Raw genomic sequence first — 5,000 nt, forward strand, 5'->3', positions numbered from 1 at the left:
CTCAATCTCGTGCGGCTAGAAGCCGCCTGTCCCTCTAAGAAGAAAAGTAATCGCTGACAGCACGAAGGATGTCACGCGACTAGTTAGCAGGCTAGAGTCTCGTTCGTTATCGGAATTAACCAGACAAATCGCTCCACCAACTAAGAACGGCCATGCACCACCACCCACCGAATCAAGAAAGAGCTATCAATCTGTCAATCCTTCCGGTGTCCGGGCCTGGTGAGGTTTCCCGTGTTGAGTCAAATTAAGCCGCAGGCTCCACTCCTGGTGGTGCCCTTCCGTCAATTCCTTTAAGTTTCAGCTTTGCAACCATACTTCCCCCGGAACCCAAAAGCTTTGGTTTCCCGGAGGCTGCCCGCCGAGTCATCGGAGGAACTGCGGCGGATCGCTGGCTGGCATCGTTTATGGTTAGAACTAGGGCGGTATCTGATCGCCTTCGAACCTCTAACTTTCGTTCTTGATTAATGAAAACATACTTGGCAAATGCTTTCGCTTCTGTTCGTCTTGCGACGATCCAAGAATTTCACCTCTAACGTCGCAATACGAATGCCCCCGCCTGTCCCTATTAATCATTACCTCGGGTTCCGAAAACCAACAAAATAGAACCGAGGTCCTATTCCATTATTCCATGCACACAGTATTCAGGCGGGCTTGCCTGCTTTAAGCACTCTAATTTGTTCAAAGTAAACGTGCCGGCCCACCGAGACACTCAATAAAGAGCACCCTGGTAGGATTTCAACGGGGTCCGCCTCGGGACGCACGAGCACGCACGAGGCGGTCGCACGCCTTCGGCTCGCCCCACCGGCAGGACGTCCCACGATACATGCCAGTTAAACACCGACGGGCGGTGAACCAACAGCGTGGGACACAAATCCAACTACGAGCTTTTTAACCGCAACAACTTTAATATACGCTATTGGAGCTGGAATTACCGCGGCTGCTGGCACCAGACTTGCCCTCCAATAGATACTCGTTAAAGGATTTAAAGTGTACTCATTCCGATTACGGGGCCTCGGATGAGTCCCGTATCGTTATTTTTCGTCACTACCTCCCCGTGCCGGGAGTGGGTAATTTGCGCGCCTGCTGCCTTCCTTGGATGTGGTAGCCGTTTCTCAGGCTCCCTCTCCGGAATCGAACCCTGATTCCCCGTTACCCGTTACAACCATGGTAGGCGCAGAACCTACCATCGACAGTTGATAAGGCAGACATTTGAAAGATGCGTCGCCGGTACGAGGACCGTGCGATCAGCCCAAAGTTATTCAGAGTCACCAAGGCAAACGGACCGGACGAGCCGACCGATTGGTTTTGATCTAATAAAAGCGTCCCTTCCATCTCTGGTCGGGACTCTGTTTGCATGTATTAGCTCTAGAATTACCACAGTTATCCAAGTAACGTGGGTACGATCTAAGGAACCATAACTGATTTAATGAGCCATTCGCGGTTTCACCTTAATGCGGCTTGTACTGAGACATGCATGGCTTAATCTTTGAGACAAGCATATGACTACTGGCAGGATCAACCAGGGAGCTGCGTCAACTAGAGCTGAGCAGCCGGCCGCCCGGGAGTGTGTCCCGGAGGCCCGCGCGAACACGCAAGCGTCCGCTCAATTATTCCGCAAACAGGAGGAGGCTGGGCTCCCCTGCACGATACACCTCGAAACCCTCTCAGGTCCCGGCGGCGCGCAGCGCCGTCCTAAGTACTTGGTCGGGTTCGAGAGAGGCGCAATCGCCCGGAGATAGGCGAGTAGACGCTTTCAGTGCGACCACCCGTGCTCCCAACTGAGCTTGCCGCTGCCGACAGAGGCCCGGGAGCGTGCTGTCGTGGTGTTGCCGGCGGGAGACAACACGCGGCCACAAACAGTGGCCGGGCAGCTCCAACGCCAGCGCCACAGAGGGGCAGAGCCCCACTTGGGTGCCAAAGCGAACTCTCCCAGCACAGCGCACGCGCCAACACATCCGCACAGCTGCGATACAAACCACCTGCGAGAACCGCGGGGGCGACCGAGCAGCAGACGGCGTCGCGGCGCCGAGTGCCGGGCGGCGGCGCATCCTCAACGCACACAGTCCTCAATCGGACCAGCACACTGCAGATGTCCACCGCGCTTCGCACCGGGCCCGCGAGGACCCACTTTGGCCGCACGGCGCCGCGCGTTGGGTGCGCCGGCGCGCAGCTGCGCCGCCTGCCGCGTCCGTCGGCCGGCGCGCCTGCCACTGGGCGCCCCCACCAGCCGGCTGTAGCGCGTGCGCCCACGCAGCGCGCGGCCAGCACGCCGGGCGCTCCCCCCTCACCGGCCGGGGACGGTCCCACCCAGCCACCGCCGCGTATCGCTTCATACCCACATGCCCACTCACGTTCGTGGGTATGACGGGTGTCGCTGAAGCAACCAGTTAATACCTGTACCGATTGTCGCAATCAATGATTCACCTCCAGCGTATACAACCGCGCAACAACGGATTTCCAGTTCATTTGCGTAACTTGGGCAGCAAACGTAGACGTCCATCTACATTTGCAAATTCAGTGGGTCTTGCATGCCTGGATGATATGCGTCACGACACGCCACATCAGCCCACATACATGCTGCGACGTATGCACGAGAGAACACGTGGAAGGTGGCCCGCGTACGTATGCGAATGCCATTGCACAGCTGCGAAGCTCATTGAACACGCAAACTCCCGCCTGACGAACTAGAGGCGACAGGGGAGCGATATAAGTCTTACAGCAGTACACATTACAGTGGATAGCGGGACCATGTGGAACGTACGCACCACTCGCTAGATGTTGTGAGGGTACGCACCGTAACATGAATCAATACGCAGGACACCAGAGAGTGCGAGCACTGACCTATGTTGAGAGGGTTGCGATTAGGCAACGCTACATGAATGTTTCAATTCATATAACAATTACAGGTTAGGTTAGGGCGCAACGTGCGTTAGGTTAGGGCGCAACGTAGGTTAGGTTAGGGCGCAACGTAGGTTAGGTTAGGGCGCAACGTGCGTTAGGTTAGGGCGCAACGTAGGTTAGGTTAGGGCGCAACGTAGGTTAGGTTAGGGCCCAACGTAGGTTAGGTTAGGGCCCAACGTAGGTTAGGTTAGGGCCCAACGTAGGTTAGGTTAGGGCCCAACGTAGGTTAGGTTAGGGCCCAACGTAGGTTAGGTTAGGGCCCAACGTAGGTTAGGTTAGGGCCCAACGTAGGTTAGGTTAGGGCCCAACGTAGGTTAGGTTAGGGCCCAACGTAGGTTAGGTTAGGGCCCAACGTAGGTTAGGTTAGGGCCCAACGTAGGTTAGGTTAGGGCCCAACGTAGGTTAGGTTAGGGCCCAACGTAGGTTAGGTTAGGGCCCAACGTAGGTTAGGTTAGGGCCCAACGTAGGTTAGGTTAGGGCCCAACGTAGGTTAGGTTAGGGCCCAACGTAGGTTAGGTTAGGGCCCAACGTAGGTTAGGTTAGGGCCCAACGTAGGTTAGGTTAGGGCCCAACGTAGGTTAGGTTAGGGCCCAACGTAGGTTAGGTTAGGGCCCAACGTAGGTTAGGTTAGGGCCCAACGTAGGTTAGGTTAGGGCCCAACGTAGGTTAGGTTAGGGCCCAACGTAGGTTAGGTTAGGGCCCAACGTAGGTTAGGTTAGGGCCCAACGTAGGTTAGGTTAGGGCCCAACGTAGGTTAGGTTAGGGCCCAACGTAGGTTAGGTTAGGGCCCAACGTAGGTTAGGTTAGGGCCCAACGTAGGTTAGGTTAGGGCCCAACGTAGGTTAGGTTAGGGCCCAACGTAGGTTAGGTTAGGGCCCAACGTAGGTTAGGTTAGGGCCCAACGTAGGTTAGGTTAGGGCCCAACGTAGGTTAGGTTAGGGCCCAACGTAGGTTAGGTTAGGGCCCAACGTAGGTTAGGTTAGGGCCCAACGTAGGTTAGGTTAGGGCCCAACGTAGGTTAGGTTAGGGCCCAACGTAGGTTAGGTTAGGGCCCAACGTAGGTTAGGTTAGGGCCCAACGTAGGTTAGGTTAGGGCCCAACGTAGGTTAGGTTAGGGCCCAACGTAGGTTAGGTTAGGGCCCAACGTAGGTTAGGTTAGGGCCCAACGTAGGTTAGGTTAGGGCCCAACGTAGGTTAGGTTAGGGCCCAACGTAGGTTAGGTTAGGGCCCAACGTAGGTTAGGTTAGGGCCCAACGTAGGTTAGGTTAGGGCCCAACGTAGGTTAGGTTAGGGCCCAACGTAGGTTAGGTTAGGGCCCAACGTAGGTTAGGTTAGGGCCCAACGTAGGTTAGGTTAGGGCCCAACGTAGGTTAGGTTAGGGCCCAACGTAGGTTAGGTTAGGGCCCAACGTAGGTTAGGTTAGGGCCCAACGTAGGTTAGGTTAGGGCCCAACGTAGGTTAGGTTAGGGCCCAACGTAGGTTAGGTTAGGGCCCAACGTAGGTTAGGTTAGGGCCCAACGTAGGTTAGGTTAGGGCGCAACGTAGGTTAGGTTAGGGCGCAACGTAGGTTAGGTTAGGGCGCAACGTAGGTTAGGTTAGGGCGCAACGTAGGTTAGGTTAGGGCGCAACGTAGGTTAGGTTAGGGCGCAACGTAGGTTAGGTTAGGGCGCAACGTAGGTTAGGTTAGGGCGCAACGTAGGTTAGGTTAGGGCGCAACGTAGGTTAGGTTAGGGCGCAACGTAGGTTAGGTTAGGGCGCAACGTAGGTTAGGTTAGGGCGCAACGTAGGTTAGGTTAGGGCGCAACGTAGGTTAGGTTAGGGCGCAACGTAGGTTAGGTTAAGGCGCAACGTAGGTTAGGTTAAGGCGCAACGTAGGTTAGGTTAAGGCGCAACGTAGGTTAGGTTAAGGCGCAACGTAGGTTAGGTTAAGGCGCAACGTAGGTTAGGTTAAGGCGCAACATAGGTTAGGTTAAGGCGCAACATAGGTTAGGTTAAGGCGCAACATAGGTTAGGTTAAGGCGCAACATAGGTTAGGTTAAGGCGCAACATAGGTTAGGTTAAGGCGCAACATAGGTTAGGTTAAGGCGCAACATAGGTTA

At 55.3% G+C, this 5,000-nt stretch overlaps 1 non-coding gene across 1 annotated transcript in view; it reads right to left on the reverse strand.

The window, feature by feature from the left end:
• The window catches only part of LOC126197159 (small subunit ribosomal RNA), a 1,909-nt gene extending 383 nt beyond the window's left edge, over positions 1–1,526 (reverse strand). The window contains exon 1 of the ribosomal RNA XR_007539552.1: positions 1–1,526. This exon is cut by the window's left edge and continues 383 nt beyond it. This is a non-coding gene — a ribosomal RNA (small subunit ribosomal RNA).
• Positions 1,527–5,000: the final 3,474 nt, after the last annotated feature.

Source organism: Schistocerca nitens, chromosome 7 (assembly GCF_023898315.1).
Source record: "Schistocerca nitens isolate TAMUIC-IGC-003100 chromosome 7, iqSchNite1.1, whole genome shotgun sequence".
NCBI lineage: Eukaryota > Metazoa > Arthropoda > Insecta > Orthoptera > Acrididae > Schistocerca > Schistocerca nitens.